The sequence below is a fragment of the Spinacia oleracea genome, chromosome 4, assembly GCF_020520425.1.
Source record: "Spinacia oleracea cultivar Varoflay chromosome 4, BTI_SOV_V1, whole genome shotgun sequence".
NCBI lineage: Eukaryota > Viridiplantae > Streptophyta > Magnoliopsida > Caryophyllales > Amaranthaceae > Spinacia > Spinacia oleracea.
Window position 1 is genome coordinate 97,312,379 of NC_079490.1, and position 11,913 is coordinate 97,324,291.

Consider the following 11,913-nt stretch of genomic DNA (forward strand, 5'->3'; position numbering starts at 1 on the left):
ATAAAATAATCAAAACATGAAATAATGATGCTACAGCTAGTTCAAGAAGAAACGTAACAGAAGGATGAAGGAAGGAGTAAGCAGCACATCAAGCCGGAGAAGATGTACTCCAAAATCGAAGGTCATTCGGTTAAAAATCAACAGGAACATAAGATGGAAGGTAGCCGGTGATTGGTTATCCAAATTGGAGGTCTCCGGCGACGACTACAAGGTTGAAGGTCGTTGTCTCGCTGATGATGGTTAAAAGGTCGAAGGACCTTGTGATGGTCGCTGATGATGGCTCCCGGATTGAAGGGCGTCGGTGACGGCCATGGTCGAAGAGGGTGGGCGGATGCAGTTTCCTCTCTCTCTTATCTCCTTTCTCCTCTCCTTGATTTAGGGTTAGTAACCTTGGTGGAATGGAATGTGAATCTTAGGGTAAGTGGTGGGAATGAGATTTCAGGGTTATGGAATGGAGATAGAACCCCCTTGGTATGAGACTCCATTCCAAAAAGGCTCAACCAAACAATAAAGTGGATGAAATGGATTCTAGTTCCATTTCAATCCATTCCAAAATGTCCAACCAAACGACCCCTTAGTCTAGACTACTACTATTACTATTTCGTTTTTCAGTTAATGGATTGATTAAATTGTATTTTGGTTTGGGCCTATAAGGGTTTCAACTTGTAGTATAGGCCATTAACTATTTATTAAATATTTTGAAAGTTAGTTATTTCCGCTGCGTAATTCTGGTACTAGCCTTAACCGTTATCACGGTGGCGGTAACGTTTTAGTAATTCCTTTATTTATGTCCGAAAATGGTTTTATAAAAGCAATGAATTATTAGGGTGCTACAACCTCCTCCGTCGCATTCTCTCCCACCTCACCCGACCTTTCTTTCTCCTTGTTTAATCAATTAATTAATCTCATACACTGGTAATCCCCCTATCCCAAATAACGGCGCTACCCTACCTCGGAAGCCACTGATACACCACCTTTTTTCTCTCTCCTATTTTATCCATGAAAGAAGATGCACCGTTATGTTAGGTTATGACAAATATAAAACATATATTTCATGCGGAAAAACCATAAAGCCAGGAATCCAAATTAATTGCCACATAACAATTAGCATAATTTAGGATGCATGCATTCGAAGCGTGCCTTCCCTATCTGCTCCCGAACCGAACAAGAACAAGTTTAGGACTCCAAGTGTAGTCCCTCCGTAGATAGTTCACAGCACGTTCGGATCCGCCTTAGATTCAATAAACTAGAATTTAGCCTAAGGTTTTATGTTATTCGATTATAATTTGTGGCAAATTATTAACTTTAGTTTTTAGATTAAAACAATATGAATACTTTTTGATGTGTTATAAATTGTGATTGCCATCACCTATTACTAGGGTAGGATCATCGGAACTAGAAACCTACTAGGATTTAATTAACCTAATCTTATTAGAATTAGATACTAATTAAATCTATTAAGTTAGTGTTTAATTCAACAACTAACTCTAGTGGTTTTAGGAAAATAATCTTTAATCGAACTAATCATAAACGCTTAAGGATTCTATGCATGCACGAACTCAACGCACACACACGCACAGCCCACGAAGGGCGTTGGGCGCGCGCGCACAGAGAGCTCGGCCCAGCAGCGCTGCAGCCCACGCTTGGGTGTGCTAGCCTGCAGGCCTCGCAGGGCCTGGCCTTGCGTGTTGCTTGGCTTGGCCTTGCGGTGCTTGGCGGGCAACTTGCTTGCCTTGCTGCGCGCGGGCTTTGCTAAGCGCGGGCCTGGCTTCGTGTTGGGCCTTGCGTCTAGCAAGCTCGTCCGATGTTTATTTCGTACGACGCGCTTCTGATTAATTTTCCGATTCCGGAATTCATTTTCGATTCGAACAATATTTAATATTTCCGATTCCGGAATTATTTTGCGTTTCGAACAAATATTTAATATATCCGATTCCGGAATTATTTTCCGTTTCGAACAAATATTTAATATTTCCGATTCCGGAATTATTTTCCGATTCCGATAATATTTCCGATTCCGACAATATTTCCGTTTCCGGCAATATTTCCGATTCCGGCAATATTTCCATTTCCGATAATATTTTCCGATAAGTACCATGTTTCCGTTTCCAACAACATCTACGACTTGGATAATATTTATATTTCCGATACGATTAATATTTCCGTTTCCGGCAATATCATCGTTTCCGGAGTATTCATAATTTGCCTTTTGACGATTTCAGCTCCCACTGGAACCGAGATCCGTCGATTCCGAATATCCATAAATGGAGTATTTAATTCACTTAAATATTTGATCCGTTCACGTACTATTTGTGTGACCCTACGAGTTCAGTTAAGAGTAAGCTGTGGATTAATATTATTACTTCCACTTGAACTGAAGCGGCCTCTAGCTAGGCATACAGTTCACTTGATCTAACTGAATTATTAACTTGTATAATTATTTAATACTGAACCGCATTTATTAGACTTAGCATTGAATGCATACTTGGACCAAGGGCATTTTTTCTTTCAGTCTCCCACTTGTCCTTAGGGACAATTGTGCATTGCCTAATTCCTTTGTCGCTTGATGTTTGCTCATGAACATAAGGTAAGAGTTGTCATCCTTATTATGTCCAGAGGTATTTCTCGGTTTCAGAGTTCAACTGATCAAATAAACAGATAATCATAGCCTACGATTCATCTGAGCACGGCCATGCATTTTACAGTTTCTAGCTCTCCGAGTGGCCTTGAACAACTTTCAGCATCTCATCCCGATTTATGGGAGGACAATCCCAATCTTGCGATCTTGAGATTAGACTTCGTTTGATAGGTGATTACCCGAGCGTTGCCGTTATGGCCTCCTTTTACGGTGCGATGGTTGACAACGTCAAAGTAACCAGTTCTCAAACAAGTAATCTCAAATCACTCAGGTATTGAGGATTAGTGTCTAATAATTTTAATGAAATTTACTTATGACATATTTTCATCTCTTACAGTAAAGTTTCATAGGTATGTCCGATACTAGTCTTCCCAAAGTAAGTATCTATGCAATGATTGCGACATTGCCCATGTCCACATAGTTCAAGAAACAGAACTACTAGTCATCTTGCATTCTAGTCCTCTAGCGTTTTCTATGCGTCCATCTTTATAGAAAACTCCGACCAGGGACCATTTTCAACTTTTGACATTCAAGCTCACTTGATAGACATTTGATAGTCACGGGACTGGTCCTAACAGTCTATCTTGAATATATAATCAAATTGAAGGGACTCATCATTTAAGAAACCACAAATTAAATGGAAAAATGAATTCTATTAATTTATATGAATGGTTAACCAATAACCTTTTACAAAGTATTAAACTCTAAAACATTAAAACATTAAAACATTAAATAAGGACATCAAAGCCATTCTCCAACATGGTTGATTCCCATAGTTGCAACGTGCGAGTTGTGCTTCGCTTGCGGCAGAGGTTTAGTTAATAGATCTGAGATGTTGTCGTCAGTTCCAATCTTGCTTATCTCGACTTCTTTTCTTTCAACGAACTCTTGTAGAAGGTGAAATCTACGAAGTGCATTCTCGACTCTCTGGTGGTGTCTAGGCTCCTTTGTCTGTGCAATAGCTCCGTTATTATCACAATATAGAGCTACTGGTCCTTTAATGGAGAGGACTACACCAAGTTCACCTATGAACTTCCTTAGCCAAATAGCTTCCTTTGCTGCTTCATGTGCAGCAATGTACTCCGCTTCAGTTGTAGAATCTGCAATGGTGCTTTGCTTAGCACTTTTCCAGCTTACTGCACCTCTGTTGAGGCGGAAGACAAACCCAGATTGTGATCTGAAATCATCCTTGTCGGTTTGGAAACTTGCGTCCGTATAGCCTTTAACAATTAATTCATCATCTCCACCATAGAGACCAGGAAATCATCTTTGTGCCTTTTCAGGTGCTTCAGAATATTCTTGGCAACAGTCACAATGTGCCTCTCCTGGGTCTGACTGGTATCTGCTCGTAGCACTGAGTGCGTACGCAACATCCGGGCGTGTACATATCATAGAATACATGGGTAGGTAGCGTCGCTTGGAGTCTGCCATACCTTATTGATATAAGTGCTTTGACTAAGTCCAATCATCCTTTTAGATCTATCTCTATAAATCTTGATGCCCAGTATGTACTGTGCTTCTCCTAGATCCTTCTGTTAGGTTATGATACATATAACTGAATATAAATCATGCGAAAAAAACCATTAAAGCCAGGATTCCAAATTAATTGCCACATAACAATTAGAATAATTTAGGATGCATACTCTTTGTAGCGTGCCCTCCCTTGTTGCGCCCGATCCGAACAAGAACAAGTCTTTAGGACTCCAAGTGTCGTCCCTCCGTAGAAAGTCCACAGCACGTCCGGATCCGCCTTAGGTTTAATTAACTAGAATCGCCCCAAAGGTACTATGTATTTTCGGTATTATGGAGCAAATAAATGACTGAATTTTATGCCTAAAACTCTCTTGAATACTTGAAAAACTTGTTATAAAGTGTGAGCATTGATCACCTAATTATAGGGTATGGAAACGGGTTTCGGAATCCTACTAGGAAACTAATTAATTAATTTGAATTTAATTAAAACTCTATTAATTAATTTATCTAGTAGATTTAGGAATTTAATCTTAAACGAATCCTACACGTTTTAGGTTTCGTACGCAAGCACAAACACACACGAGCATGACCCGCATGCACGCAGGCCATGCCCGCGCATACGCAAAGCCCGCGAAGCTGCCATTGTGCCCGCATCCTAGGCGCGCTGGGCCTGGCCTTGCGCTGTGCCTGGCGTGGCCTTGGGCTGCTGTGAGGCGCGCTAGGCTTGCTGGACGTGGGCCTGGCTTTGCGCTGGGCCTTCGTCAAGCAAGCTCGTCGGATGCTAATTCGTACGACGCGCTTCCGATTAATTTCCCGATTCCGGAATTCATTTCCGATACGAACAATATTTAACATTTCCGATTCCGGAATTAATTTCCGTCTCGAACAAATATTTAATATTTCCATTTCCGATTATATTTTTCGATACGTACCATGTTTCCGTTTCCGGCAACATCTACGACTTGGATAATATTTATATTTCCGATACGATCCATATTTCCGTTTCCGGCAATATCATCATTTCCGGAGTATTCATTTATTTTCCTTGGACGATCTCAGCTCCCACTGAAACCAAGATCCGTCGATTCCGAATATTTATAGATGGAGTATTTAATGCCATTAATACTTGATCCGTTTACGTACTATTTGTGTGCCCTACGGGTTCAGTCAAGAGTAAGTTGTGGATTAATATCATTAATCCACTTGAACTGAAGTGGCCTCTAGCTAGGCATGCAGTTCAGTTGATCTCACTGAATTATTAATTTGTATAATTAATACTGAACCGCGTTTATTAGACTTACCATTTAATGCATACTTGGACCAAGGGCATTATTTCCTTCAGTCTCCCACTTGTCCTTAGGGACAAGTGTGCATTTCCTAATTCCTTTGTCACTCGATGCTTTCTCTTGAACATAAGGTAAGAGTTGTCATCCTTATTATGTCCAGAGGTATTTCTCGGTTTCAGAGCTCAACTGATTAAATAAACAGATAATCATAGCCTATGATTCACCTGAGCACGGCCATGCATTTTACAGTTTCTAGCTCTTGTACAACTTTCAGCATCTCATCCCGATTTATGGGAGGACAATCCCAATCTTGCGATCTTGAGATTAGACTTCGTTTGATAGGTGATTACCCGAGCGTTGCCGTTATGGCCTCCTTTTACGGTGCGATGGTTGACAACATCAAAGTAACCAGTTCTCAAACAAGTAATCTCAAATCACTCAGGTATTGAGGATTAGTGTCTAATAATTTTAATGAAATTTACTTATGACATATTTTCATCTCTTACAGTAAAGTTTCATAGGTATGTCCGATACTAGTCTTCCCAAAGTAAGTATCTATGCAATGATTGCGACATTGCCATGTCCACATAGTTCAAGAAACAGAACTACTAGTCATCTTGCATTCTAGTCGTCTAGCGTTTTCTATGCGTCCATCTTTATAGAAAACTCCGACCAGGGACCATTTTCAACTTTTGACATTCAAGTTCACTTGATAGAAATTTCTTAGTCACATGACTGGTCCTGACAATCTATCTTGAATATATCGTCAAATTGAAGGAACTCATCATTTAATATTAAACCAAGATTAAATGGAATATGAAAATACATTTCATATATGATAAATGTTCAACCCCAATGTTTTTACAACCATGGGCCTCAAACCCATCTTTAAAATAATGGAATTCAAAGCTATGCTTGATTTCCAGTGCCACAATGTGAGTGTTGTTTCTCACTTGTTGCATAGGTTTAGTTATCATGCTTTGCCAATCTTAATATCCTTTTCATCGAATGTTCTTCGAGATATGATGATAAGATCTTTTGAGTATGTTTATTTTGTGATCTAGTCTTTCGTGATACAATAGTAGTTCTACGCATTTTACAATGAAGAACCATCAAGTCAGCAGTCATGTGATCTACTCAAGTTCAATGAAGAACTCTTTAACATAAACAACCCTGTTTTATTGCTCCTTAGACAATAAGTACTTTTACTTCAACTGTTTAAGTTGCTAGTGATGCTTTGTTTGGATTTACTTATCCAAGCAGTTCACATATATGCGGAAGACTTTCCAACTATATCTTGGAACATAGAAATTATTATTTTAATTTCCCAGGCAACAACTCATGGTCTCCAATCCATGTTTCCATTTCAAAACACGATGCTCTTTAGCTCGTCCTTGTCAATGGTTAACTCCAAAGGGATCTTGCTTGATCCTTTGCCAGTGTTTATGCGTGTAGCATCAATATTTAGCATATCTTTATTTCCTTGAATCAAGAACTGATCTTATGTACCTTTTCAAGTATCATAAGTTTTCCTTGATCTCAATCTAGTTGATCTTCACGTAGATCAATATATATTAGTATATGTTCGTAATGCCTAAAGCCATACGATACGTTTTTGGCGATCCTCATATTATATCATACATGATAAATTCTTTTGCAGAATAATTTCCAATTGGATTCTATTCATATAACTTTAGCTCATCTAATTTCAGTAGATACTAAATCCAGCTAAATTCTTTGACATATAATATAGGTTAAGAATCTCACTTAGATCCTTTGATGTTTAACTTAGTAAATGCTTATACATAGTTCAAACATCCTTTACTTAGATTTATTCATATGGGTCGAATGTCTCCAATGGAGTATTTCGTGTTTGATTTAGTAATTGCCATTACTTAATCTAAAACAATATTATAAGATCTTTATAAATAGATCTTAATACCCAGTATGTACTAAGTTTCGCCATGGTCCATCACTGATGAATAATTTCAAATCTAAGTCATTAGCATTTGAATGTTATTTCACAATAAAGAGATATGTGTGTGATACACATAGGACCAATTAAGTTTTATGTACTCCCACTAAAGTTCTTATTTATCTATAATAATTCATGTACATTTTATGAAACTAAAATACTTATTAGCTTCACTAAAATACAGCTCCGATTCCCAGTTGCTTGCTTAAATCTGTACTTAGATTTCATAAGCTAGCTTTCCTTTTCAAACATTTATTTGGATCCACAAATCCTATAACATACCATGTGCATAGTTTCTTCCAACATTTTATTGAGGAATACGTTTTGTCATCCAATTGCCATATGTACCAATATGCAATCATTGCTTGATTTATAGACTTTGAGCATTACAATTATGCATGAGGTTTCAACACAATCCACGCCATGAATTTGCTTGTAACCTTTAGCAACTAATCTAGCTTTGTGTGTGAACACAATTCCATGTTTGATGATTTTTATCCTTAAAACCAATTTGCAACCAATAGGTGTAAACCATTCTTACAAATCAACAAAATTTCAATTTTGTCATCAAAGCATTGGTTATGTTTTATGGCCTTTAACCATCTAAAACATTTGAGTCTATATATGGCCTCTAACCATTTTAGGGAATCTAGGTTTCGTCATAGCTTTCTTACAAGTCACAAACTCATTAATCTACATGATAATAGTTTGACTGCAAGTTGTAGGTTTCTTCACTATCTAATAGAAGAATCTCATAGCTTCAGTGACATGAACTCCATGTTTCTTCACTATCTAATAGAAGAATCTCATAGTTTCAATGACTTTAACTCCATGCCTACTTGGGTATAGAACATTAAACAATAGAATATCAATAGCCACTTCAAAATTCTGTTCTCCTTGAAGCTCTTGTAAAGTCTTCTAAGAGATGTCTATTCTTTAAAACCACTTCTAAAGTCCTTAAAGAATAAGTGTTCGGATTTTCTGAAGAACTTCGAAAAGCCTCCTTATGTCCGTTTATGTTTGTTGTTTGCCTCGAAGACTTTCGAGGTCTATTTTCTCCCACTTGTCATTTTTGGAAACAAAACTCCAAAAGGACATTATTTCGAGCAAACAAACATTATGTTCTCAAAAAACATTCGTGGTAGAAACAATACCCTTGTGTCTCATTTGAATAAATCACAATCAAACATATATCTATACTTGGGTCTTAGTTTGTCGAATAACAAACACTAAGCTCCCACTAAGTTTAGGAACTCTTTAGATATATTATGAAAAGATATTCTGAAATTACTTTTCAATAGCTTTGACGAATTTGGTTTAGTTTGGTGGTAGTTGAGCATTTTGTTTTAGAAATTATAGGAAAAGTATTTATGATTCATCATTGATCGAATCAAGTACTGTAGGGGGGTTTTTTCATTTTTCCCGTTTCCTACAAGGGGGGTTGACACGCGGCTGTTCGTTTAGAGAACCGTTGAATTGTTTTTGCACCTCGAAGGAGTCGCCACCAAACTTTATTTTAGGTCCCGTTTGGGAAGACCGCAAAATGACTCTATTTTTGGATAAGGCCTTGAATCCTTGAAACGGATGGGTGAGATCTGGGCTCGGGAACGAAAATGCTTATTCGGCGAGCTTTAGAAATATTCAAGTACGTTGGCACAACATTGTTTCGAAAATACACCCTAGATTTGACTATGTGGGCTTGAATTTAGAGCAAATAGAATTTCTAATTGTATGGTGGTCACTTTGCTTTAAAGATTAATTTAAAGAACCTAAGGCCGGTTTGTCCAAGAAATTATCTTTGTTAAGCGTGATGTAACCTTTGTAGTTTGTTGTATTTAGCATGTTGGTGATGAAAGCAATAAAGCAAATAAAGCAACATCACACTACTAAATAAAATGCAGAATTAGTAAATACAAGACCCCCTAGAAATGGACTAGGGAGTAGGTCCACATTGCCTAGAAATGGACTAGGCAAGTAAAGGTGCAGAATTGAAATTGCGGAATTGAAAGTGCATAATTGAAATTGCGGAATTGAAAGTGCGGTATTGAAATTGCTGTGTTGAAATGGCATAATTGAAAGTGCGATATTGAAATTGCGATATGGAAATTGCATAATTGAAACTTGTACTTGGGCACATGAGACTCGAACGCCAAGCGGCTCCTTAAAAATAAGTGCGCCCGACACGAATTCAAAGCCAAAAATGTCAACATGGGAGAGGTTGCTCAACCCAAATGTCCTAGATTTTGCATATTGAACTTAAAATTGAAAGCTTGAATATTGAAATGTTTGAACTTGAAAAGATTGAAACTTGAACTTGAAATGATTGAAATTTGAAAACTTGAACTTGTATATTGAAAAATGGAGTTTTGAATCTCAAAAGATTAAACCTTTAAATGCTAAAAGGTGTCATCTTTGATTACTCCATGCTTGAAGGTGATTCTAGTTCAAAGAGATGAATGCAAGCAACTTTGAACATCCTTGAATCTTGAAAGTTTGTATTTTGTATTTTGAAAAAGCTTGTATTTTTGCAAAACGCGTATGATTGTTGCAAGTGGTGTTTTTTATGGCAAAAAACACCAACTTGCTAATCATTTGAAATCAAAATAGCATGATTGATTGAAATGGGATTCGGATTTACCTAGTTAGGTTTAGGCACGAGCTCCCAATTGCTTTTGAATTTAGGAATTTTGTATGTGATTTTGATGAGTTTTTGAGTTTGTATTGTGAGGAGTAATGTCGAAATTACGACGTTGTATGTGTTGTGCCCTCCCTTTTTTCGATGGAAATGAGGGGTATTTATAGGAGGGAATGGTGCAAAACGCCAGCACAAGCCAACGCCTGGCGCCAGGCCAGCGCTGTGCGCTGCTGAGGTGGCTTGAATGCCGCCAAAGCAAGGACGGGGAATCGTCCTTGTTTGTCTTGTAGCGTTGTACCCGTTGTACGAATTGTATTAGGTTTGGCATTTTGTATTTTCTTGGAGGTTAAGGCATGGTTTAGCGTCTAAAAACAAGCCTTTCTCGGGTTTTTGAATTCCGGTTTTACGGGACGGGGCCCAACATGCTCGGTTTTGTGGGTCGGCGCCCGAATTTTACTTGCCTTATATGATTTTGAGTGGAAAAGGCCTAGTCAAACCAATGGGATGGTCTACTAATTGAGATTGTACTTGGATTTTGAAATTGGATTTTGGAAGTTGTATTTTGTACCGAGTTCCGGGAGGGGAACGGCCTCGGGGATTGGATCTTGGACTTTTAATTTTGGAGAAGTTCTCAGCAATTGGAATTTCCGTCTGGAGTTACTCCAATTACCTAACAAGTATAATGGTATCGTCATCATTCCAAAGGGGAGACACAAATTAGGTGTCTACAGAAGCCCCCACTTTGACTGAGCGTTCGGTTAGGAAAGTGCAAGTCAAAGTATTTCGAAAGGGACAGAGAATGGTCAAGATGTTCTGCAATCGAGACCACTCTTTGTACGTCGATAACTGCATAAACAGGCGTTAAAAAAAAGAATAGAGTCTACCTCGGTGTGGTTGGTGATGACTCCGATTTGTACTTGTATTTTTCCGCCTCCAGTTCAGGACGGAGCTTGGCATCGAAAATTTAAATTTTTGAATCTTGAATTTTGAACTTTGACACCCGGAGTTAATCCGTTGGGATGTGCTTTGCTGGGGATAAGAGCTTTTTACTGGACCTTTAAAATTTTGAATTTCGACTGACTTTCCCGGAGCTTGGGTCCGTTGGGAGTTGTACGCCTGAGTCGTTGTATTTTTTGGACTTTGCATTCTTGAAATATTCATCTGTTTGTACTTGGATATACAGGTGTATACCCGTATTTTCGATGGATGGTTCGATGCGACGTTTGATGCTTGGTGCGGAAGACCGTAGCAGCAAAGGACGTGCAATCAGCACGGGAGACCGCGCGCGCTGCAGATTTCCGCATGCAGCAGGTCAGCGCAGGGCGCTGGGGCGATGCCTGGCGCGGGGCTGCACTATATAAGTGCCCCTTGCCGTGCCATTTTGAGGCACATTCACTTGAAATTCTTTTGCTCTTTCTCTCAAAGGTCGATTAAGCTCTTCCCTTGGTCTTGTTCTTGCCTTGTCCATGTAAGTTTTTCATGTTTTTGCTTATGAAATAACTCTAGGATTGCATGTAGTTTTGATTTTCCAGTACTCTGAAATGATGCTTGTATGCTTAAGCTTCTTGAATCTTGTAGAAAACTGTTTGATAGCCACTTGAACTTGAACTGTTGGAACTTGTACTTTTGAAATTTTTTGAACTCGTATCTGCTTCGGCATGGAGAGCCTAGGCGTTGATGTAGAACTTGTATACCTATTTCGGTGTGGGTAGCTTAGGCGTTGGTGTAGGAATTTGAATACCTGCTTCGGCGTGGATAGCCTAGGCGTTGGTGTAGAACTTGTATCTTGAATTAGAGGTCCACTGGGGATTTTGTTTTGCATCGTTTGACCTTGTGTGGGCCAGTATAGGATAGCCCCCAGTTTAGAATTTTGACACTTTGTATGCTACTTGATTTAGTATGCCTC